Below are 27,537 nucleotides of genomic sequence, written 5' to 3'. Positions count from 1 at the left end.
TAGTTTTATCTTTTTTTTTCGTTTAAACGTTGCATTATACAATGCCAGACTAATAATAATAATTTTGTGCATTGCGTTGACTTGAAATTAAAACAGAATAAATATTTATGAAATGACAGAAATCAGATGGACTGACTGACGCCATTCTAGGAATAGCTCCGTTATTCCGTGAGAAACGGCGGTATAGCAACAATTTCCGAATAGGCCCACTATCCTTAGAATTGTAGATGGTAAAACGTAAAATTGATTTACTCTCGATTAACTAACGAGTTATTCCAAGAATAAGATTTACTATGGTATGGAAAGGTACAGCAATTTTATCGATCGGATGTAATTCTTTTTAACCCAAGTAAGACAATGGTTAATATATTTTTTGATAAAAGATGTTATCCCTGGGAACCAAAAATATTGTCGGATTTTATGTAAAACCTTATCGAACCGCACATGACAATTTTCATTAAGAAATAGTTTTAAGATTTTTAATCTACATCCCTTCGGCGCAAACAACCTCGGCTCATAATCAGGACTAGTTTTATAATGCAATAAATTATTTTTATTTACATATTGGTTAGTGTCTAAGTTACCGACTTGCAATTGCGACATTAGGGTCTGGGTTTCGGGGTCGTTTGTTTGCGCGATTTTTAACCAAGACTCGCGACTTATATTAACGGATATTATCGGCTTCAATAAAATTTACTTTAAGATAATGCTGCCGTTCTGAAGGAGCGGAAACAGGATTGCGATTTAGAAAATCAACATATTGAAAATCCTGCATAAAGGTCCACCAACGTGCTACCCTAGGTGACAAATCTTTTTTCGGCATGGTTGATTTTATTGCATTGCAATCAGTAAAATGGCAAGTGCTTCTAGGTCATAAGAGCAGTACATGGATTCTGCTGGACTTGTCCGTTCACTATAATAAGCGACCAACTTATTCACGTTACCTAACTTGTAATAATATTGTTCCATAACCTATAGCACTAGCATCGGTGTGTAACTGTTAGACGCTGTGGGTCAAATATTGTCAAAAGAGGTTTGGAGGTAAGATGATCAATTACATACTTTCGTGCTCTATCTTGTTCAATGCCCCATTCCCATTTTTCGGTGTTTCTAGTCAATTTTAGAAGGGTCCGTTTTGGGTTTATATCTACAGTAAGAATCTAAATGCCCGGGTTTTTTGCAATAAGTACAAAATTTTATTTTATCATTATTTGATCCTTGTTCTTGGGCACTTTTTTTTTTTTTTTTACTGTAACATTGTTGTTTGGTGTGACCGATTTTACCACAGTTAAAACACTTTATGTCATCGGGTTTAGAATCAGTCTTAAAGCGCTTACGGGGGTTGCGATCTATTGGCCCTTTTTTTTTGTTTTTTTGTTTTTTTGTTTTTTGTTTTCGCGTAAGAAGTAAATAGGGCAATTAATTCTGAAGTAGTTTTAACATTGCTGTTAAACGAAGCCATTTTTACATTAACATCGCATATACTGCCACAGACTAATTCAGTCAATTATAATTCCGTAAATGTAATCTTTGTATTCTTTAGTAACCTATTTTTTTTTTTTTTTTTTTCTTGCGTACTCGCAATAAGAGTCTGCAGTTTCAGACGTGTATAGTACTGCCTTTTGAAGTTTTTCTGCTAGATTCTTTTTCTCAGGGAATAAAGTTACCAGCTCTAAACGTAAATTGTCCCACGAACGACCCTCAGCCGGGTCCCATGTTTCAAACCACAATAAGGCGGATCCCTTACGGGCCTTACCAGCTTTGGCGACTGTTGCGGCGTTACTCCATCCAAACTCTTTGGATGAGGGTTTCAATATTGTTGCACCATGATTCAGCACCAAGGTCACTTTTAGCTGGATCAAATACTGGCAGAGCGACCTCGCTGTCGTTCTGGCGGGAACCGGAAACTGCGTCTTTGATGGCCTTCAGAAGCGCTTAGGTAAATCCATCTGGAAACTTTAAAAGGAAAATATCAGTTAACAAGCATGGATTATCGTATCCCACTTCTGATAATAGAAACCTAAGCTGACAACAACCAATAAATCAGCAATTTATCAATTCTACACTATATATTTGTTGAATTGAATATTGAAGCATAGTTCAAAACAGTTACTTCATCAGGAACATCTATCTATTGAGTAATAATAATACCATTATGTAATAATCATTGTATATTCATTTATTTATGATAAATGGCAAATAGAAACATTTTACATACATAATAATATTTATTTAATAACGTAATAATTATACTTATCTTTTAATTCACAATGTCCACACTTATACACAGTATCAAGCCAGGGAGAGAGCTCCGCACCGCCCGACGTCTCAACCGAGAATGACCCCAGATTGGTCGGCGCAGGGGCTTTTGTAGGCGGTGACAAACAACTATGCGTCATACTTGTTTGTCATCGCTCGAACGTTGGCTTTAATTTAAAATTATATTTACAGCAATTATTTATAAATATATTATTACTTAATTTACTAACATTATTTGTGTTATATATCTCTATACCTATACATAGGCATAAACTATCAATATATTATTACTTAATTTACTAACATTATTTGTGTTATATATCTATACCTATACATAGGCATAAGCTATCACACGCAAGTCAGACGCACCCCGTAGACCTTTGCACACCTGTATCTATACATTAATACGTGTAGCAAAAACTTTGTATCCCTTTTTACGAAAATTACGCGGACGGAGGAGTATGAAATTTTCTACACTTATAGAGAATATAGAGAAGAAGTGCACAAGGCTAATATTTTTTTTAAATAATGGATAAAAGATACATGAAATCAATAAAGAAAACATTACACATACTACATACCATGTTTTTTTTTTTTTTTTATTGCTTAGAAGGGTGGACGATCTCACAGCCCACCTGGTGTTAAGTGGTTACTGGAGCCCATAGACATCCACAACTTAAATGCGCCACCCACCTTGAGATACAAGTTCTAAGGTCTCAAGTATAGTATTTGACGCATACACGCATGCATACTATTCATTGTCAACCTTTTGTTCTTGGCGTCTGTTGTCAAATTTAGAATAGATTAAATATTGTTTGTCTTTGTTAATATTTTTTATAGTGTAGTCTTGGCGAAATTTGTGATTATAGAAGTATAGAATACAATCATAATAGTCTACAAACTTACAATTCCAATTAATTATAGTCGAATTTCGACTACTGCGGGACCTTTAGTACATTCAAATACACGTTTGCATCGATACAGACGCGATGCTAACGCGCGTTTGTATCGATACAAACGACAACAAACCGCTCTGTAGGATAAAAAGGCGCCGTCGACGGCGCGTTTAAAAAACGTGGTGTGCACCGGCACTTAAATGCATTTCCTTTTTTAAAAGAAAACAAACTCTTCGGCTAAAATTCGAGGCAAAACGGCTAATTGTCATAGCCGTAAAATAAAAATCGATTTTAAATTTTGAATTGAGATGCGCGCGTGTTTTTTTTGTTTTTTTTTCTTTGTTTTGAAACACGTTCCGTTTTACGCATTCTTCAAAGTCACTTTTCGAACTTATTGTTCGCTATCAACGTTCATTACGGGTCATTATGTTGAGATCGCTGTCCCGGGTCTGGTATCCCGCTGCTTCGCGGTCCGCCTTTTTATTTCTCGTCTCGACCGGTACCGATGACGTAACATTAATATGAACTCATCAGATTTATATTGGACAATCACACGAATTTTTATTACGATTTTAATGGCGTACCTCGAGCGGTTGAGCGCGCTAATTTGATCACGGATGCTCACGACAGCTATTGTATCGAGTTTGGATGATATAGATGATTTTTATATCGCATTCGATATTTATAGTAAACAAGCTGACCCGGCAGACTTCTTAGTGCCTCGATCAATAAATAAAAGACGTAAACTTTTATATAAAATACACTTAGAACAAACAAAAGGAATCCGTCCGACGGGGGACACGTCAAAGGGAAAACAAAATTGTTATTGTTCACGACGTTTAGGGCGAGAGAGGGGACGGGGGAAGGCAGCGGGAGGAGGATGCGCCCGCGGCCTAAGATTCGTGTTAGTCGACCAGCCGCGTGACATGCGTCAACATTTGTTAAATAATGTATTTACAAGAAATAAAATAAACTATTATAATTCTGTCATGCGTAGTTTCTTCTTCACCATCGTCATGAACAGTTATTTTTATGTATTTCCGAGCATTTTCATATTTATCTACCTTTTAAACCTTCTCTGGACTTCCACGAATAATTCAAGATCAAAATTAGCCAAATCGATCCAGCCGTTCTCGAGTTTTAGCGAGACTAACGAACAGCAATTCATTTTTGTATACATAGATAGATTAAACAAATAAATTCCAAAGGATTCAGTCCATTTTATATTAGGTCCATACATATTTCGTGTCGATATAATCCTACCGTGTCTTGCAAACAGCTACATCCTTTAATTTCTCGTAAGTGAATACTTTTATTTTGAATATCATCCTAATGATCATAAAAATTTTCAACTACGACATGTATCGAGAATGCTGTGACCATGATTGTACTTAGTCTTCGTCCGATGTTCGGTATTCGACCATAATCACTGATTCCTCAAGGTATAGAATTGCCTTTTTGTAATTATATTACCTGTTTTGTTTTTGATTGAAATTTAAAAAAAAAAAGTGTGTGTGTCCGCTCCGACGCACGACTGGAGTTTACTGGATATAAAAAATTAAACGAAACAATACGAGAAATAGTTCTATATTACGACAACACGATACACTACAGATTATTAACAAATTAACGAGACACAAAACAAACGACTAACAAATATATGAAAATACAATAATGAGAGAAACGCGCGATCAGTACGAGGCTTTGTGGCGGACTGCCGGCGCAGCAGCCCGGCGTCACCTGCGATAACGCGGCCGCGCGTTGGCTCCTGATTGGCGCGCGCACGCATCACGCAATCAGGAGCCAATCAGGCGCATAACGCATTTCGTGTGACATGCTAGTACGATTTTGATTGGCGCGCGCACGCATCACGCAATCAGGAGCCAATCAGGCGCATAACGCATTTCGTGTGACATGCTAGTACGATTTTGATTGGCGCGCGCACGCATCACGCAATCAGGAGCCAATCAGGCGCATAACGCATTTCGTGTGACATGCTAGTACGATTTTGGTCCCCATAATTTTCATACCCCGGGCCTATATATGTAAATCGATTCTAAAGGAGTAAACTCCAAAAAAAGTTGCACTATTTAAGTAATTTTGTTTGTGACCTCATCGTGTCCACCGAAGCTTGTGTCGACTAGCAAACTGAACTTACTGTTTGATAATGAACACAATTAATAAACGCCACATTACAGTATACTCTAGCAATATATAGTAAAATGTGTAATTTTGTATTTACTTTTAAATACATACATATTTAGAATTTGTTTTTGAAGTGAAACTTCTTTAGAATCGTTGTGATTTCAAACTCGATGAAACGAAAAAATAAGTCCATAGAGAGACAAACACATAAATGTATAGGATTCGGCCGGCGAGAGAATGAGATAGAACACATTAGACGTGAAGTTAAAATATCAATTCACAGAGGGCGCTACCTCATACTATAGAAGATGATTTACAATGACAAAATTTTACATATACTTAGACATTTAGGACGATTGTTTTTTTAATTTTTGAAGGTTTCACTTCTACGACGTGTGAATTGTACACATGTTTTTTTTGTTTTTGTTTTTTGATTTCTGAACAATTAGTCAAAATGAAAATGACCAAGGAGTGTTTGAGTCGTCGAGCGGGAGCCGCAATCGAATCACCGATAGTTGTTCGAAGTGTAATTCCCAAAGCGTCGCTGTGTCGAGAGGTTCAAATTTTTTTTTTTTTACGAGTAGTTATGTGTATTTTTCTGTTGACGTAAATTCCCAGGGCCTAACGAAAAAAAAAACGTCTCAATATTTACTTGAGGCAGAGGGATTAAAATTATGGAGGGCAGAGGTAAGGAGAACCGTCTCTGTGTGCGAAAAAGTGTCCGTTAAAATCTGCTAAATAAGGGCGGCGCGGCGGCGCTACAGTAGCAACCGGGGGAAAATTTAAAAAAAGGCGTTGAAAGTTATTAGAATAAGACAGAGAAATAAAAAAAGACGAAAGAACTGTAAGCACTGTGGTGGGTAGCCATCATACAACGCAAGATAATTGACAGATGCCTGAATCTCGCTTACGACATTATCAAGATAAGCTTGCATATATACAAGTTCCGAACAACAACATTCGGACCGTCGGTCTACCGAGCTAATATCACCCGCTCGGTGGAAGATCTTTCCTTCCGTCGTTTATTTCCCAAAAGCACTACAAAACCACAAAAAGTATTTTATTTAAAGCTGATAAGAAAATGCAATCGATGTCTCCACGTTTTACCACAACAATAATTTTAGGTTATATTGACGAAATTAGTCTGGACTATATAAACATGTCTTGTATATTACACTAATACTAACTACTCTAGTCATTAAATATATTAAATTTCTTAACTCAGCATACTTCAATCAGTCAACAACAGCTCGATTCATATCCATACCCTGTACCTATGCTAGCGCCATTCTGTAGGATTTTTGAACTGTTATTTAGTGTTGAAAGAGGGACAATTTTTCAAGCTTCTCCCATATGAGACGGTTCTCCTTACCTCTACCCTCCATAATCAAAATGTATTGGTTCAGAATTAAAAAAAAAAGAGACGCCACTTATTCTTTTTAGCCAGTACACGTTGTTAGATTATAGTTATTGTACGTAGCTATAGACTTTAGATCAGGCAGTAGTAATAATTAATACGAGACATTGTCAGGTTCAGAAAAGACGTTCAAAATACCTAGCAAAGAAGAGATTAGCGTTGAAAGTCTATTGAAGTGTCTCCGCGAGAGAAATGCGGCCTCAAGTAACTACACCATTGTGGATGTGGATTAAAAAAAAAACAAAAAAAAAGTGTGTGTGTCCGCTCCGACGCACGACTGGAGTTTACTGGATATAAAAAATTAAACGAAACAATACGAGAAATAGTTCTATATTACGACAACACGATACACTACAGATTATTAACAAATTAACGAGACACAAAACAAACGACTAACAAATATATGAAAATACAAAATGAGAGAAACGCGCGATCAGTACGAGGCTTTGTGGCGGACTGCCGGCGCAGCAGCCCGGCGCGCATTTCGTGTGACATGCGCATAACGCATTTCGTGTGACATGCTAGTACGATTTTGGTCCCCATAATTTTCATACCCCGGGCCTATATATGTAAATCGATTCTAAAGGAGTAAACTCCAAAAATGGCGGTTGACAAACAAACAGATTAGTATAATTATAATGTCTTACAGAGAGGAGATGCGAGGAACGAAGCTCTATGAATTACTAGCTGTACCCGTCCGCTTCGCTGGGCATTTAAAATTAACATTATTATTTCTCACCCCCACAAAGATTCTCATCATTAACGCCCCCGGAACTGGTGTAAGGAGTCCAACACTCATATAAATATTAGTCTATCCATTAAGTACATGTATTTTCTACATGGATACCAAGTTTCAAGTCAATCGGATGCATGGTTCAGCATTTATAACGGAGCATCCGTAAAAACCACTGTAGATTTATACATTAAAGTATACATTCTGTTTTGGTCTCTTCTTCTGTTTAGCTCTTAATAACAGTGGCTATTGACCGGTTTATTGACCGTTTAGGATCTGGTAAAGGCGCTTAAGCGTCGAAGAATTAATTCAAATCGCTGACTGGCTTCTTCTGGACTCCTCCTTCTCCAAGTCGATGAAAATGACATTCAAATATTCCTTTGCTAACAAAGAAGCCAAAAAAATCGAATAAACATGACCTTAAAAATCCATCAAATTCATGGACACCCTAACAACTGACGTATTAGCCAACCGAATTTCGATGACGTTTTGACGAATGCAACTTATACTGTGAAGTCTTTGTAAGAGTTTGCATTACATTTCTCGCTCTTATTATGTAGGTAGTTGCATGTTCGGCCGAGACTACACAAGAGGTCTGCCCGTTTGATGGACTCATCGGAAATTCCATTAGCCCAAAACACCTTTACTGGTGGTAGGACCTCTTGTGAGTCCGCGCTGGTAGGCACCACCACACTTCCTATTTCTGCCGTGAAGCAGTGATGCGTTTCGGTTTGAAGGGTGGGGCAGCCGTTGCCACTATACTGAGACATTAGAACTTATATCTCCAGGTAGGTAGCGCATTTACGTTGTAGATGTCTATGGGCTCCAGAAACCACTTAACACCAGGTGGGCTGTGAGCTCGTCCACCCATCCAAGCAATAAATAAAAAAAAGAAAACCATGAAGACATAATTTTTCTTTTATAAATATTATACCGTATTTTTATAGCGCCAATCGGTCAAACCGTTTCCATTGTAAGCGTTGTCAACCAAAAATCAGTTGATCAGTTGAAAAAAACACCAATAAAGTTTAAAAGCTTAATAAGTAAGTTCATCTACAGTGCGTTTCCAGAGATTTCCTTTGCCACGTACCATCTGGCTTTGAAATGAGCTCCCCTCCACGATGTTTCCCGGGCGCTATGACATGTCCTTCTAGGTCGTATACTTCAATATATGAGTTGTACTATAGTACAATATAGTATAACCCAGATCTTCAATTATGAGGCGCGGTGAATAGTGTCATTTATTTATTTATTTATTTATTTATTTATTTATTTAATTAGTCTACTTACAAATTAACAGTATAAACCAAAACATTTGTAAGGTATTAATAATTAGCTTAAGTAATTCCTGACAACAAAAATAAATCGCTGCAAACCATCATGGAATATATCCATTTCCGGAGCATAAGCTAGCAAGCCATTGAGTAGCGAGACAGCACGATGCGTCGGGGAGTTAGCGGTGTGCTGCGTACGCGCGTGCGTAGTACTAAGAAGCTGCCGCTGGCGACGCACCCCTCCACACATACATCCGCGCATGTAGCCATCAGGCACATATAACGACACTGATTCCAGTGCAGTGGAGTTATCAATTTTGTTATGCAATAGCTGATAATAATGCACCACAAGAGTCATCTTCCGTCTGAGCTCAAGAGTATCTAATCCGACCATACCAGTCACATAAAGTGATGGATACAAGAACGGATAGTATCCATACATTTTCTTGAATAGGAACCTGCAAAATTTTTTATGTAGTTTTTCCAGCATTAGCTTTTGAACTGCTTCGCGAGGATCCCACACGAGTGCGTTATATTCAAGACTACTTCGCAAATAGGCATCGTACAGCATAACAATCACACGATGGCCTACAAAGTCGTGCGTCTGACGAATTATGAACCCGAGCAGACCACTACCCCTTTTACATATATTTTGTATGTGATCTTTAAACGTTAGCTTGGAATCGAAAATAACTCCCAGGTCACGTATAACTGCCACATGATTCAAAATGACTCCAGATAAATGGTATGGAAACAACACGGGCGACCGTGACCGGCTGTAAGCAACGACCTTGCATTTATTAGTATTAAAATGCAAGCGGTTACGCTCTCCCCATTCTGCAACCCGAGTAATGTCGCGTTGCAAAGCATGGCGCTCAGCATCACACCCGACCCCAACGTACAGCTTAAGATCGTCAGCAAACATAAGACACTTAGTCCTCTCACTGAGAATAGAAGATAGATCATTTATCATGATTAAAAACTGAGTGGGACCAAGGTTACTACCCTGACTGACCCCTGATCTTGTAAAATAAGTTTTAGATTTGAAACCCGCTAACTCAACATGCTGAGACCTATCAGAGAGATAAGAAGAAAATAATTTGAGGAGTTTTGGGGTAAATCCGAATGAAGCAAATTTCATCAACAGTACGTCATTATCGACACGGTCGAAGGCTTTTTCAAAGTCTAAGTATACAGCGTCGACTTGTTTCCCTGCATCCATTTCAGCAGCAACATAGTTGACGAAATTAATATGGTTAGTTGCCGTAGATCTACCAGCTCGAAAACCATGTTGACTGTCAGTCAATTGGTTCCGGATCTGCGCACTAACATGTTTATTAATAATGGACTCAAATATCTTTGCAAATACTGATAATACTGCGATGGGTCGATAGTTTTTCACATCTGTGCGGTCACCACCCTTGAAGACCGGAGTTACTCTAGTGTGCTTCCACGTAGATGGATATGTGGACATTTGGAGTGAGAGATTATAAATATGTAGTAGTGGTACACTAAGCACACTTATACAATCCTTAGCCAAAAAGGAAGGGATACGATCTGGACCTGATGCGGAGAACGGCTTAATGCGCTTCACAGCACAGCGCAGGTCGGAATTATCTACAGTCAATAAAGCTACTCGAGCACTGGAACAAAACTGTGATGTTATTGCTGCACTATGCTGGGCCTCAGTTGGATCTAATTTGGGTTCATCGGCTAAGAAAACTGAACTGAAGTAAGTTGCAAATGCATCTGCCGCGTATTGTCCTTCCACAGGTTTTCCCAAGTAATCATAATATTTATTACAATTATGCCTACTTTGTCGCTTATCTTTAATAAACTTCCAAAATATTTTTGGATTATCACCGATGTCTCTCTCTATACTCAACAAATATTTTTATACGCTGTCTCGATCAGATATTTTATTCTACTCCTATAATATTTAAACAATTCTAAATTTACTTCTTTTCCCTCAGCTTTGTACCTTTTGTGGTTAAAATGTTTGAATCTTAAGTTTTGTATTATTTCGGAAGTAAACCAAGTTGGGTATTTATTGGTTTGATTTGTTACTATACAACGTTTGGTCGGCACACAGTAGTCGATTATAGAGTATAATTTGTTATAAAATGTATTAAGAGCGATGTTGACATCCGTCTCAGAAACAATGTCACTCCAATCAATCTCAGCAAAAGATGCATATAGTACATTAATATCAGCTTTACGAAAATTCCATTGGAAGCCGCTATCCAGTACGTAGGCTGGATCGGATGATAGAGGGAGGGAGGGCATGCCGGCGCCGACACAGCTCCGCCTGCTAGGCCATCGCACGGATACTTCAAGCGTCGGATGATAGCAGTCCTCCGGCACGAGAGCACCGATTCCCCTCACAACACAGACACGTTCTCTGTGTAGTCCACTCAAAACGAAATCCAAGATACCTCCATGATGATTTGGAATAGTATTAAATTGCGTTAATTTACAAAAATTTAAGAAATATTCGAATTGCTCGCGTACATAGGTAGACACAGAATTTAAATTGAAATCACCAATAACAACTACTTCCACCGGTGCAAGTTTACAAATAGCATTTTCGATGGTTTGTAACACATGTATATACTCCATATTATTATAATTAGGCGGTAAGTATACTACACAACAGAGAAACTTAATATTTTTATAAGTTATTAATACAAATAAAACCTCCTGCGCAGCCGTGAGACCATCAATATTAGTAATACGGCGTGAGGAGAAAGTGTTGCGAACAGCGAGCAAGACGCCACCCGCGCCTGCATCGTTAGCACGATCCTGTCGATAGACAGTATATCCCCTAGGGAACAGCTCTCCATCATATACCGAACTAACAAGAAATGTCTCGGTAACAGCTATCAAATGTGCATTCGTATTCAAAAGTGATTTTTTAAATAAACTTAACTTAGATCTAAGACCGCGTACATTTTGATATAAAATATACACTGAAAACGATTTACCAATATTTTTTGTATTTTTAAATGTCGCTGGGCTTACGAAATCCCCGTCGCCATGGCTTAATGCAAATATCCTCTGGCCAATTTGCCGAAGACATAACCAAACCCTCCATTTTAACGGGAACGCTTATTTTGAAAGAGGCGTATTTACCGCGAGGTTTTAGTGACTCGACTATACATACATCTTGTTTACAAATCTGCGTAAGGTGATCGCGAATGATGTCATCGGTAGTTCCCTCCTTAACAAAATAAAGGTGTAAATACTTCCATCTCTCAGCAGCCTCGATGGTCATAGTTCCGGGCGTGGCCGTTCCTTTGAGTACATTAGCTGGTGGACCTCAGGAACGACGCGACTTAACCTCAACCCACTTTTCATTGAGTGTTCCAGATTGAACCTCAGCTGTCCCGGATGAAAGCGATAGTTGCGCTTTAGTGACGTTGTGATGGGTAACAGGGGCATCCGATGAAGGTTGATCCAGTGGCTTGTCATGCAAAGTGCAAACGGAATGTGCGGCAGACGTAGGAAATACTGTTGTCGCACTCGTTGTCCCTTTCTTGCGTCCAGATGCCATCGCTGTGATTGCTGACACGGCCCGAGTACGAGCCAATCGAATCGGTACTCTCTGCTTATTTGTTAACGCAGGAACAGAAATATCACTATCTTTGTGGGTACTTGTGTCATCGGCAACAGTAACCGATGTATTTGTTGTCATAGCCAGCACCTCACATTGATTTTTGATGATCGTATTTTGTTCAGAAATAACACGCTCTAACCGCTCGACTTTAGTAACCAAATCACTGACCACTTGGTGTAACTCGCGAACAGTTTCTTCAATGCGTAACGAAGCCATTTTCTTATTATTATATTTTTTTTTTTTTTTTTTTTATAAAAATAAACATGCATAACCTCAGACAAAGCTGATTGATTTTCTCGCCGGATCTTCTCAGTGGGTCGCGATTCCGGTCCGGCGGTAGTTTCAGGGAAGCGATACGGAGAGAGATAAGATATATAAGACAGAGCAGACGTTTAGCGTGGTATGGATATGTGATGCGTAGAGAGAAGATGCATATGACTAGGCAATGTACAGAAATGGTAATGCAAGGTAGAGGGGAAGAGGTCGACCGAAGAAGACATGGATGGAGTGTGTGAATGACGATGTGAGAGAGAGAGGAGTGAGTGTTGAAATGACGGCGGATAGAAGAGAATGGAATAGTAAAATTCGCTGTGCCGACCCAGCTAGTGGAATAAGGTGGAAAAAAAGAGAAAAGAAAGTAGATTCTGCGAAGCACTGGTCTTGCTAGGGCTAGTGCTAACAACGTCACGATGTTAGAACCCCGTGAGCTCACCTACCCGGTTAGGCTAGCATAGGTTACCAGCATAGGTAGAAAAAAAAAGTGCGTGCGTACAAAGTACACATGTCAGAAGTGAAACTTTTTTGGCGAACTAATTTATAAGTCTTGCTTATATTTATACAAATCTAAAACTTTAGATTTCCGAGACTTAGAGGAAGGGAAAAAGGAAGATATGTTCCCGCCAAAAGTCGTCAAATGTCAATCTCAAACCTCAGTGTTGACAGTCACATTATGTTTAGATTTTTAAATTGTAAATGACTAATATTTTGCCAATTGAATTGACTAATTTAATTTCATGCTATTTGATTAATGTTCCAAATTCTTTCCATTTCATTTCAATTCCTATTAACATCTTTCACAAAAAAAATATAAAATATTAGGCTGTATGGTATGATACATTTGCCTTTCCAGTTGGAAAAATACAACAACTACTACTACTACTGACATTTGACAAGTACTTAATTTCAATAGTAGTTTGATGTCACTTCAGTTGCGTACCTGCGTGACGTTCTATAAAAATTTTACCCTCATGCGCCTAAAGAAGTTTCACTTCAAAAATAGTCATTCACAACGTGGTGTCCATAGACTTTGATAACCACATAACACCAGATGAATCGTGATAACGTGTACTCATTTAGACAATTAAAATGCTCGATCTAGATATTAAAAATATAAGTATAGTTTTATCAAACAATTAGCGAGAAACAAAATGATATGGAAAATTTTAATTCGGTTCATTTCGTTTGATTAGAAACAAAACATTTCTGTCCTACGGTTATTAGATTACAAACTGATGCAGAGTTAATAATCATTTAGATGCGACATTAAAAAAAATTGCATTTATTCATTCTTAAGCGTTTTCTATAGAATTAGAATGATTTCTCAAAACATATTAAAAAAATATAATTAAAACGATACAAAGTACAAATCAACAATTAATGATTTTAAATAGAAATGACAAAATGCGGGTAGTTAAGTTAACACGCGAATGTACTACGTCCATCGAACTCTGGTGCTGAGATCAGAAAAAACAAATTTACGAGACAATAGGCTAGTTGTCCCCTCTTCAATCACGATCAGTCTGAAGTCGCTGCGGCTTTTTTTCCCTAAGAGGCTATTCCAGCTACGCCCGGACGGATAGGTGAGCTCACGTGCTAAACCTGAAAGAATTTGCTAACAATAGCCCTAGCAAGAGCAGTGCTTCACTGAATCTACCACTGTATCAGAATCGCGACCCACTAAGAGAATCCGACAAGAAACTCATCGGGCTATGGGTACGTTCGTCGATTACGATGAAGAGTTCGACGAGGACGGTCACCGCTTGAGGGTCTTAAAAGCACATTAGTAGTCGTCGTGGCCTAACGGATGAGACGTCCGGTGTATTCGTGTTGAAGCGATGCACCGGTGTTCGAATCCCGCAGGCGGGTACCAATTTTCTAATGAAATACGTACTCAACAAATGTTGACGATTGACTTCCACGGTGAAGGAATAACATCGTGTAATAAAAATGAAACCCGCAAAATTATAATTTGCGTAATTACTGGTGGTAGGACCTCTTGTGAGTCCGCGCGGGTGGGTACCACCGCCCTGCCTATTTCTGCCGTGAAGCAATAATGCGTTTCGGTTTGAAGGGTGGGGCAGCCGTTGTAACTATACTTGAGACCTTAGAACTTGTATCTCAAGGTGGGTGGCGCATTTACGTTGTGGATGTCTATGGGCTCCAGTAACCACTTAACACCAGGTGGTCTGTGAGCTCGTCCACCCATCTAAGCAATAAAAAAAAAAAAAAAAAAAAAAAACATTGCTGCGGCGTTACGTCAGCAGGCCACGCCCACTTCCTAGGTTTTCCTTCCTTACAATAGATACTAGTATGTCGTGATATGTGCACATGAAGAAGTGTGACATTAACCCTTCCGAGTGGGAGAAAATGGCCGACGACCAGAATGGAAATCTTTGGTGAAAAGCAGTGATAAAAAACTTGGAGAAATACGCAGCTCTGATGAACAGATGCTCGACGCGATGAACTGAAAACCAAATCCGCCTTGTGCTATCTCTTACAACTATTATAGTTGTAAGGTTTATGATTATTTATATTATTATGATTATATAGGAATCCTGTAGATATTCAGAGTTATTATTAAATATGAAGTTTATATCGCAAGATCATTTAAAATATTATTCTCTATTAGTTGGTCTATTGATTGCTTTTAAAGTCACGTGACTAAGATACGGGATCGGCCAAGAGGGGATAGCCGGCTAAGACAAAAGTGAATGCAGGCAGTAGAGAAAGAGTAGTTGAATAAGACGCATCAATGTAAAATTGGCAGATTCAATCAGAGTGTGAATAAAGTTAGTCTGTTTAATTTATATGTCTTACACCCAAAATAAGGGTGTGGTCACCTGTCCGCAGTGCACACACGTTTAAATATAAGATCGGCTATGTTAGCTACACACGAGCACGCCGTGGCCGAAATCGGCTAAGGAGAGTAATAGTAGTATCAGTCGTGAGCACTTATGATCATTTTGCTTTAAGAAATACTTCAAACGGCAAGCACATGCAGCGTGCTTATTGCGAGTTTTTAACGTTCTCGTTAGCGTAAAAGTTAACTCAAATTTGTATGCAATTGGAGCAGCGCCCCTAGCGGCAAACGTAAGCAAACGATCCGACTCCATACAAATTTGAGTTAACTTTTACGCTATCGAGAACGTTCAAAAACGTGCATTAACCACACGGAGTCCAGTGTAATTAAAATCTTACACATATGCCGCGTTAGGAGACACAGCACATACGATAAACGTCACTTAATTTTGTAATGCCTAAGCAATAAAATAACATGATTAGACATGTCTAACGATTCTAAGCTCTACGTCGGACACGGATAACCCGTCATTATCTATGGCACGATTTCGTATATGTACGACTTGGCCGAGAAAAAAAATTGGTACCCTCGCTCTGTGATTAAAAAAAAAAAGAATATCTACCTTCGTTTTGATTCATGGATTCCCACACACCAAATAAGTGAATTATAGTCGAGTTTATATTAATATGAATGTATAACTTACCCGTCGTAGGTATGAGCTATCAACGAACCTAAAGATAAATAAACTGGAGTACGAATGCTCTTTTTTTTTATTGCTTAGATGGGTCAACGAGCTCACAGCCCACCTGGTGTTAAGTGGTTACTGGAGTCCATAGACATTTACAACGTAAATGCGCCACTCGCCTGGAGATATAAGTTCTAAGGTCTCAGTATAGTTACAACCACCAGTAATAACACATCATTCGAAGGAGAAAAATTCGCTGATTCCGAATACGATGTATGTCGCAAAATGGGCAATCGTGCAAAGAGGTTGGGCAGCAGGAAACGATGACGATTCCGAGACGTCTTTACTCTTCATAAGTCGCATTTACGTTGCTTAGATGGGTGGACGAGCTCACAGTCCACCTGGTGTTTTGGAAGTGGTTACTGATTCCCATAGACATCTACAACGTAAATGCGCCACCCACCTTGAGATATAAGTTCTAAGGTCTCAGTATACCTAGGTATAACGGCTGCCCTACCCTTCAAGCCGAAACGCATTACTGCTTCTCGGCAGAAATAGGTAAAGTGGTGGTACCTACCCGTGCGGACTCACAAGAGGTCCTACCACCTAGAATACTCCTAGCCGCAAGTTTTCTATTGAATATCTAAGAAACGCGGACCGCCATAGCTTATCTAGGCTAGTAGCTACAACATATTAAAGGGGGACCATTGGACAATATAATTGCATAATCAAAAAAACTAAAAGTAGGAATATCTTATTTGAGTAATTCTTTATCAATATACATAATTAATTACTTTTGGCAAAAATCGCTAAAAAATCTCGGTCCTTAACCTGTTAAGCCCTTCAACCCTCGATGTATAATTAAGAAAGTAATTATTACGAACCATAAAAGTCTTGCCAGAACCGGCAAAAAATACGAACACAATGCCAACCTACTAAAGTTTACGCGTATTCATAAAGACTAGAGGTCTCGCAGTAGTCGAAATTCGACTATAATTTATTGGAATTGTAAGTTTGTACACACTTATGATTGTATTTTATACTTCTATAATCACAAATTTCGCCAAGAATACACTATAAAAAAATATTAACAAAGACAAACCATATTCTATTCTCAATTTGATAACAGACGTCAAGAACAAAAGTTTGACAATAAATAGTATGCATGCGTGTGTGCGTCCAATACATGGTATGTAGTGTATGTAATGTTTTCTTTATTGATTTAATGTATCTTTTATGCATTATTTAAAAAAAACATTAGCATTGCGCACTTCTTCTCTATATTCTCTATAAGTGTGGAAAATTTCATACTCCTCCGTCCGCGCAATTTTCGTAAAAAGGGATACAAAGTTTTTGCTTCACGTACTAATATATAGATATGTTTTCATTAGCACAAAACGAAGATATATGTATGTACTATCGTGAAAGTGATTTCGGATAGATGGGATATGCGAATTACGAATGTTGTAGGTACGAAAAAAAAAAAACCTAAGGGATACTATTATTAAATTTGTACCGTATCATGTTTGAAAAAAGGGTTTTCCGTATGAAAAGGGTTTGATTGTACGTAGGGACGGTAATTTTTATATTATTACTAATATATTTTTTTTTACTCCACAAAATAAAATGCAACATTGATTTGTATTATTACGATGCTTCATGGACATGAAGAAAATATCTATATATATATAAAAATGAATAGCTGTTCGTTAGTTTCGCTAAAACTCGAGAACGGCTGGACCGATTTGGCTAATTTTGGTCTTTATTTATTTGTGAAAGTCCAGAGAAGGTTTAAAAGGTAGATAATTAAGAAAATGCTAGGAATTTAATAAAAATAACAATTTTGTTTTCCCTTTTTATGTGGCCCCCGTCGCGGCGTCGGACGGATTCCTTTTGTTTGTTTTAAGTTTATTTTATACAAAAGTTTAGGTCTTTTATTTATCGAATGAGGCACTACGAAGTCTGCCGGGTCAGCTAGTCGTAAATAAATATCTCTTTCAACTTTTCTCCGACAAATTTAAAAATTCAAGTTTCAAGGGGTTTTAGCTTTGTCATAATGCCATTGTTCTAAATACACTAGTTTACTTAAATAAACTGGCGTGGATTAACTTATTTTAATACATCGATAATGTTAATAAAAATAGTTTTCTGTGGCCAAGAACCCTGCCGAACCCTTCGTCGCAAGCGAGGGGTTCGACGAGAACGGTGACCGGTGCTTGAGGTACCTAAAAGCACCGTTAGTGGATCTGGAGGATCCGAAATGACGTGAAAAATACTTTGTCGCTAATCTGCCAACTTTATTAGGAAATACTAAATTTATTAAATTTTCAATTTTAAGCTACATTTGCAGTGGCAGCCCTAATAGGGAAGACGAGATTAAATCATCTAACGCGCGATGATGCCCCTACATTTCACAATCACACAGCTTTTAGAGAGCTATACCCCGAACGGATTCGTACCGTAGGGTACTTAGCCATGAAAATATTTATTATGAATAGAGAATGAATGAAAACACACAGAAAAAATCAAAAAAGTTCAGGGTCCCCTACGTGTCTCCGCACAGGGTTACCTAAGAGTTATCTCCAAGCGACAACCGTATTTACTGGTGGTAGGACCTTTTGAGTCCGCACGGGTAGGTACTACCACCCTGCCTATTTCTGCCGTGAAGCAGTAATGCGTTTCGGTTTGAAGGGTGGGGCAGCCGTTGTAACTATACTGAGACCTTAGAACAGATATCTCAAGGTGGGTGGCGCATTTACTTTGTAGATGTCTATGGGCTCCAGTAGCCACTTAACACCAGGTGGGCTGTGAGCTTGTCCACCCATTTAAGCAATAAAAAAAAGCATGTTAAAAATGGTCTTATAACACCACGAATTTCAGTCGTATTCCAGCACGTGTTAGCTTAGTTTTAAGAAAGGCACGTTCATTCAGTGAACAGACGAGGTGTTATGAGGTGTCGATGAGGTCACCACGTGTCGATACTCACAACTGGGTCGAACTGCATTCATAATTCATGGGCCAAGTCGTTGCTCATTACCGCTCGATCTGAGTTCGTGATGTAATGTTGCTAGTGAAATATACGGGGCCTTGTTTGAGCGAGCTTGTTGGCGCGCAATTCGGTTCGTTCGCAAATGAAGCATGTGGTTTATTTATCGATGACGGGAAAAAGCGAAATTGTCGTACCTTGAAAATTGGTATGTAGTACATACATACAATACCAATATACCATACCATACCAATATACAACTCCATACCAATATACAATTCCATACCAATATAAATACATACCAATCTTTTTTTTATAAATGATGGATTACCAGTGGCCCGTGGCCTTTCTAATTTCATCACACAGGTGGGACAGCTGAGCGAGCAAAGACTCAGCCAGGAGGGGTGGGATTTATTGAGCTTATATTGATAAACAAGACTTCTTTGAACTATACGTTTTATTTTTATTAACAAGTTCCCACACGCTTACACACCGCACAAAAGATGGCAAGAAGGAAGGATGTACAAAGGTGGCGCCATCTGGCGTTACATAGTGTAATGCAATAAGAGCAGAGCATACAGCCTAAAATCAATAAAATTTTATCCAATAGAATTTGCTAAGAGCTGCCCAAGTGCCTTTAAAGCACACCTCATAACTCAAGAGCAGCTGCTTCGCGAATGAATCTACTACCGGATCGGAATCGCGACCCGCTGAGAAGATCTGGCGAGAAACTCAGCGGGCTGATGGATAGGTTAGGTTGCACTTCGAGCTCTTTGCTGAGTTCGACGAGTACGGTTGTGCATGAGTAATGTTGCACATGGCATATCTTATACCTTTAAACGAGCAATTCTTGTATATTAATATATACATGTATATAATCTGAATCTCGGAAACGGCTCCAACGATTTTCATAAAATTTAGTATACAGGAGATTTCGGGGGCGATAAATCGATCTAGATACGATTTATTTTCAGAAAATGTTGTTTTATTCGTGTTTTCAATAATAAACTCTTCCCGACATCTATTGGCGAATAATAGTACTATTTTTCTTAATTGAGGGCAACTAACCGCTTTAAAGACACAACAAGATGGCGTTATCAAAAAAAAAAAAAAAGCAACACTCGGTCATCATCTAATTACGTCTTAAGTTCGCAAACTCGCAACAAGCTCGTCAAATCACTGTCCGTATGTGTTCACATAAATGATTACATTGTACTAATGAAATGCGTGCTACAATATAATTGTGTGTTAGACCTTGCTTTCCCGTTGTAATTTTTAGATATGCCGTCTATTGTACGTTGTGTAATGAACTAGTTCTGAAAAGGACATTCGTGTGCGCAAGCGGGTCAAAACTGCACCTATGCGATTGTTTGCACGACTGTATTTGCTGTACAAACTCCTACAAACTGTACAGAGCTTATTCTACTACTTACTTACTACTTTACAGTTTTAGTACAGAGCTGTCTGTAGTGGATGGAAATCTGTTGTTTAGTACAGGAATCTCGGTTAGATAGGATCTGTGTGTCTGCGCTAAAAGGACTCTGATCGGGTACAACACAAATCTACACATTAATACGTGAAGAGAAATCTTTGTATCCCTTGTTACGAAAATTGCGCGGACGGAGGAGTATGAAATTTCCCACACTTATAGAAAAACATATAGAAGGAGTGCAAAATATTAATATATTTTTTTAATTATCCATATAAAATACATTAAAACACATATATTTATATAATTACGCAATATAATATAATATAATTAATTACGCAATATTATAATTTGCGTAATTACTGGTGGTAGGACCTCTTGTGAGTCCGCACGGGTAGGTACCACCGCCCCGCCTATTTCTGCCGTGAAGCAGTAATGCGTTTCAGTTTGAAGGGTGGGGCAGCCGTTGTGACTATACTGAGACCTTAGAACTATATCTCAAGGTGTGTGGCGCATTTACGTTGTAGATGTCTATGGGCTCCAGTAACCACTTAACACCAGGTGGGCTGTGAGCTAGTCCACACATCTAGGCAATAAAAAATAAATAAATAAAATATAATACTCTTTGTTTATTGTCAAACTTTTGTTATTGTTTAAAGTCTGTGGCAAATTGAGAATAGATTAATACTGTTTGTCTTGAATATTATTTGTATATAATGTAGTCTTGGCGAAATCTGTGAGTACCTTTTTTTTTTATTGCTTAGATGAGTGGACGAGCTCACAGCCCACCTAGTGTTAAGTGGTTACTGGAGCCCATAGACATCTACAACGCAAATGCGCCACCCACCTTGAGATATAAGTACTAAGATCTCAAGTATAGTTACAACGGCTGCCCCACCCTTCAAACCGAAACGCCTAACTACTTCAAGGCAGATATAGGTTGGGTGGTGGTGAGCCATGCGGACTCACAAGAGGTCCTACCACCAGTAAAAAAGAGCAGTACCTATAGAAGTTTAATAGTTTTTTGCCATAGAACCATAATAATGTTCAAACTTATAATTTCAATTGATTATGGCCGAAATTCGACTACTGAGCGAGACCACTAGTACGACATAAATGCAGCGTTCAATGGTGACCCGTGTGAAACTTTGACATCGTGACATTCCTTTCGTTTTTTGGAGTCCTATAGAGCGTCACGGGCCGAGGATTGGACACGACCGTTCCAATGGATCCGTAAGAGATTTAGGCCGAAACGGCTAAAGCCGAATTCGGATCACGCCGTTCGCTTTCGGTAAACGTAACGAATCGGTTCGTTATTTGATAATTTACCATAGACCAATTTGGGGGGGGCAACTGACTTTTAGTTGACAACGCTTACAATGGAAACGGTTTGGCCGCTCGGCGCTTTAAAAAAAACGGTAGGTATATTTTTATAAAAGAAAAATTATGTCTTCATGGTTTTCTTTTTTTTATTTATTGCTTAGATGGGCGGACGAGCTCACAGCCCACCTGGTGTTTGCCGTTACTGGAGCCCATAAACATATATAACGTAAATGCGCCACCCATATTGAGATATAAGTTTTAACGTCTCAAGTATAGTTACAACGGCTGCCCCACCCTTCAAACCGAAACGCATTACTGCTTCACGGCAGAAATGGGCTGGGTGGTGGTACCTACCCGCGCGGACTCTCAAGAGGTCCTACCACCAGTAAAAATACTCAGTGTTGTACTCATTTCAATAGTCAGTATTGTACTCATATCGAGCGATGCGACAGTATCGGTATTTGAATCTCAGAGACTGGTGTCCCAGTTTTCGTAATTAAAACACATCATTATTATGAAGTGTTTGTTTATTTTTTCTCCACCTTATCCCACTAGGTGGAGTCGGCACAGTTAATTTTTCTCTTCCATTCTTTTCTATCAGCCGTTATCTCAACAGTCCCTCCTCTCTCTCTCTCTCTCATATCGTCATTCACACACTCCATCCATGTCTTCTTCGGTCGACCTCTTCCCCTCTACCTTGCACTGCCATTTCCATACATCTCCTAGTCACATGCAACTCCTCTCTACGCATCACATGTCCATACCACGCTAATAGACCGCTCTTTAATTTTTTGGTTTCCGGGGCTACTTTCACATTTCCTCTATTACGAAGTGTTAATGAACTATTTCCATGATGAAGGAATCTTAACATCGTATAACAAAAATCAGATCTCCAAAATTATAAAGCACAAGTACTAGTGTAGAGTTTAGCTTTTGTCACGAAGCAGCAACAGAATACCTTGAAATGACCACACGAACCTTCCGGTCAGAAGGAAATGAAGGGTTGGAGTCAAAACGGCCGGACAATGGCACTAAACAGCCTGAGGAGATTTGGAAAACTAGTTTAAGGCTATATCAACTACTGAAAAAGCACTATTAGTTTTACCAGGCCTCCTTGCATTTTTTTTATTGGCCTTGTAGGCAGACGAGCATACGATCCACCTGATGGTGAGTGGTTACCGTCGCCCATGGACTTCAGCAATGTCAGGGGCAGAGCCAAGCCGCGGCCTGCCGCTCAATACTCTCCACAAGCCTCGTTTGAAGCAGGACATGTAACAATTCTGTTCTGTAGTATAACAAGCGAGACTTTGACGACGTGTAATGGTAGTAGGACGTCTTGTGAGTACGCACGGGTAGGCACCACTACTCTACCAATTTCTGCCGTGAAGCAGTAATGCGTTTCGGTTTAAAGGGTGTGGCAGCCGTTGTAACTATACTGAGACCTTAGAACTTATGTCTCAAGGTGGGTGGCGCATTTACGTTGTAGATGTATATGGGCTCCAGTAACCACTTAACACCAGGTGGGCTGTGAGCTCGTCCACCCATCTAAGCAATAAAAAAAATGTCGAAACTCTAAAATTTTACAGCACTTTTCATTAATTATAATATATAATTTCATTAATTGTTTAACATCGTCATTCAAACAAACATGATGAATGTACCTAATGGATTTACGTTTGACTCATACTTCATTCGTAATGCCAATGCCTACGTTCTTAACCGCATATACGTAATGTGATTCGACGGAACATATCTAACCACGTATTTTACATACAAACATTCTCTACATCATCTATGATTTATCATTTACGTCATATTCTATTGTTTGCTTTTAGTTTTTTTTTATGACCTCGGATCTTTTCAGTGGGTCGCGTTTCCGATCCGGTGGTAGATTCTGCGAAGCACGGTTCTTGCTAGGGTTCGTGTTAGCAACATCGTCAGGTTTGAGCCCCATGAGCTCGCCTACTAGTTAAGGTTACGCTGATATGATCTCTCTAGACCAGTGATTCTCAACCACTGTTCCGCGGCACTTTTGTGTGCCGCCAAATTTCAAAAGTGTGTCGCCAAATTTTGCGAATATATAATAATGTTAATATTATTAAATTATATCATTTTAAAAGAAAAATATTTTAAACATGAATATATATTAAATTCACAAAAAAAATTCTAGTATATTTTAGTTTATTTCGTATATTAAAATTTTTTGATAAACTATTTATGCAGTAAGTAAATAATTTTTATCTTTTTTTTTGTGTGCCGCCAAATTTTGAAATCGTTAAATATGTGCCGCAACAAAAAAAAGGTTGAGAATCACTGAGGTAGAGTATACATTTCCTTTTGTTTTGCAACATAATATTATTGTTTCTCGGTACAAACAACGTAATAATTCTTAGCCATAACAATTGTTATAAAAATGAACCATGCAGCATAAAATCAGTTGAATGAATCACGCTTTTCAGAAATAACATTCGCTTAGCTTGCCGCGTAAGAAGCCAAACGAGATTACAGATATAATACAGAGCTCGGTGACTGGCTCCGTGGTTTTTGTTTAGGATTGAAGGATTACTGGTGGCCTGGAGATCTTTCCAGTTTCACCAGGACAGGGGGGCGAGCATAGGCTCAGCCTAGACGCGTGGGATTTGCTAACAGCTGCCCGAGCGCCTCCGAAGGAGACCTAACAACTCAAGAGCAGCTGCTTTGCGAATGAATCTACTACCGGATCGGAATCGGGACCCGATGAGAAGATCCAGCGAGAAACTCAGTGGGCTGTGTCTGTGGGTTAATTTACTCGACGAACCCTTCGTCGCAAGCGACGGGTCCAGCGGGAAGGTTTTTAAAGTATTAAACTTATAACTACACTTAGATTAGGGTAGCTTTTGCGAAGCACTGCTCTTGCTAGGGCTAGTGTTAGCAATGTCCTCAGGTTAGAGCCCCGTGAGCTCACTTACTCGTTGGGTTATGTTGGCATAGCCACCTACGTTACCAGTTTAGGTAGGAAAGAAAAAAGTCTCTTGTAATGTTTTATCATTGTTCTATTGTAATCTTTTAATGTTCACACGTCATAATAAATAGCTTACCGTGGACTTACGTTACGCAATATCGCTCGATGACACGCAAAAAAAAAACAACAGTTTCCCTCGTAATGTTAAAATGTGTTGTTAAAATATATGGTATTCGACGATATTCCCACGGGGCGGCTGTTGTTTGATGTTCGTGCGTCATTTAGCGGTATTTTAAGCAAATAACTAATATTTGTCAGGATATGAGCCGACACGCGACCACTTGGGACGCGCCAGTTGAGGCAACGCGTTAGATGCGTTTGAAACTTTGTGAACGAAAAGAGAAAACCAAAACAGTTTTTTTTTTTACCTGTGTAGGCAGATAGATGAGCAGCATACGGAACACCTGATGGTGAGTGGTTACCGTCGCTCATGGCCCTCAGCAATGTCAGGAGCAGAGCTAAGCCGCTGCCTACCGCTTAATACTCTCCACAAGCCTCGTTTGAAGAAGAACGTGTCATAGCGCTCGGGAAACACGGTGGAGAAGAGCTCGTTCCAAAGCCGGTTGGTACGTGGCAAATAAGACCTCTGGAAACGCACTGTGGATGAACGCAGTGGCTCCAGGTAGTATGGATGATCTTTAACAAGTAAAATTAGAATATCATTAACATAGTCAAAGTCATTCAACTAAGCATTATTAAGCATCACACAAAAGCTACTGGCCGAATTCTGAAGCGTAATTATCTTTTTTTTTTCTGTGCGTGTGTTTGTCATTGAACTCCTTCTAAACGGCTGGACCGATTTGAACGATTTTTTTTTGTATGCATTTGGGTGTCGCCCTGGGTGACTTAGATTCACAAATCAGCCCGACAGATGGCACTGCAGTCGGTATTTAGATTATTTTATGGCAAAACAACGTTGGCCGGGTCACCTAGTATTGTATAGATATACGACTAGTATAGTAACCGGCAAACATCGTGAGCAAATGACCTTGGCTGCGCAGAACCGAATTTTAGATCACTTTGGTGGTGAGGGTGAGGCGCGACGGCAGGGGAAATCGTATCGAGCGCGTTATTGGTAGATCAGTCGAACCTTGCGTAAAGTACGCTTGCGTACAGTGAAAAATCTATCGTTATTAATCGTTAAGTTATATTTTATTATAATTGCTTGTTGACTTTGTTGCCATTGCTATTTGTTGAGTGTTTGTTGATTTTTTATAAAAAATACACTATGCCGCGACAAACTGGTGGAGTATTCAAAAGAAAGGGTAGAAAAATTGTGTACGACGTATATTGCTTCATTATAAAACAGGGGAAGAATTATATTATGGAAAAAGTAAAACAGACTTCGGAAGCAACAAAAACATCAGTGAGTACTGTTAGGTGCATTATTAACGAAGCTAAAGGCTCTGGCTTGCTCATCGTGCTTGGGACTCCGGGTAAGAAAAGATCAGGGAAGAAGAAAGTTACCGGAATGGATAGTTTCGTTCAATCTGTAATAAAAAGGCTTCGAAAATTTTAAAGAAGATATACATTTTAATGGCTCGGAATGAAGTTTACGACGAATTATGAAAGAGCTAGGCTTCAGATGGAAAAAAAAAACAGAAAATAATCGGAAGCTGGTAATTGAAAAAAGTAACATTCGATTACTACGAATCGAATATCTTCAAAAAATAATTAATTATAGACAAAAAAGAAGATCGAACCAACCGAGTCGTAAACTACACCGATGAGCCCTATGTCGACTTAACACGATGATGGCGACTCGGGTGATGAAAACAGTGATGATGATAATGGTCAAGATTATGATAACGAAAAAAAAATTACAAATACCAGCTTCGCTTCAACTGAACGAAGACCTGGCAACAGCTCTAGTTTTGACTTAATAGAAGGAATATCTATTTTACCCCAAGATTAAATTATTACAATTATTAACCTATATTTTTTGTTGATGTTCTAATAAATATATAAATAAATACATATGTTGATTTTAATAATTTAATTGCATTATGACGCAGAGTAAATAATATTTTTGCACGTGAGTGTACCATGCGCAAACTTACCCCCACTACGTCAACAAATGCTCAAGAAGTTTGCCGGCTATTATACAAGCCCAGTAAGTTAAGTGTGAACGATATATATTACGCGACGTCTGTATCTCCTTAGGGGTGGACTAAGAAAGATATAGATTTCTCTGTGATAAGTTTTTTTTTCAGGCAAGGTGCCGAACCTCCTACGAGATCCCCGCGCCTAGGGAACCGCTGGGCATGTGGGACTTGACGTCCTGCAGACGTTGGAAACAGACCGCGAAACCAAGGATATTTTTAGGGCCCTACCGCACCAAACGACAACACCTTGCACTCACACCCGATATCCGATCTCCGCCCGGGATCAGAACCCGGTCAGAGTAGGGTTTCCAGGGTTCCATTTTAAGAATGCCTTAACTTAAATTTTATTTAATGTTTGAATGATAAAGATAAAGAAGCCTTTATTAACAACCTTAATTCATATTTACGTACATACTATTCTTTTTTTTTTCTCTTTGCATTTCACATCGGCTAAGATTGTTTTACTTTCGCATAGGCCTCCCCCAAATCCTGCCATAAGTTCCGGTCGTGGCATTTCCTCTTCCATGTAGAGCCTGCAACGGCTTTTATGTCGTTTACCCACCTTTGGAACTATATATATCTAAGAGGT

General features: G+C 39.0%; 1 pseudogene; it reads right to left on the bottom strand.

The window, feature by feature from the left end:
- Positions 1–3: 3 nt before the first annotated feature.
- Positions 4–27,268, bottom strand: LOC149503429 (uncharacterized; annotated as a pseudogene).
- Positions 27,269–27,537: the final 269 nt, after the last annotated feature.

Source organism: Bombyx mandarina, chromosome 02 (assembly GCF_030267445.1).
Source record: "Bombyx mandarina strain Sakado chromosome 02, ASM3026744v2".
In the NCBI taxonomy this organism is placed as follows: Eukaryota; Metazoa; Arthropoda; class Insecta; order Lepidoptera; family Bombycidae; genus Bombyx; species Bombyx mandarina.
The sequence above is the reverse complement of the archived record's forward strand: the minus strand, read 5'-3'. Positions and strand labels throughout refer to the sequence as shown.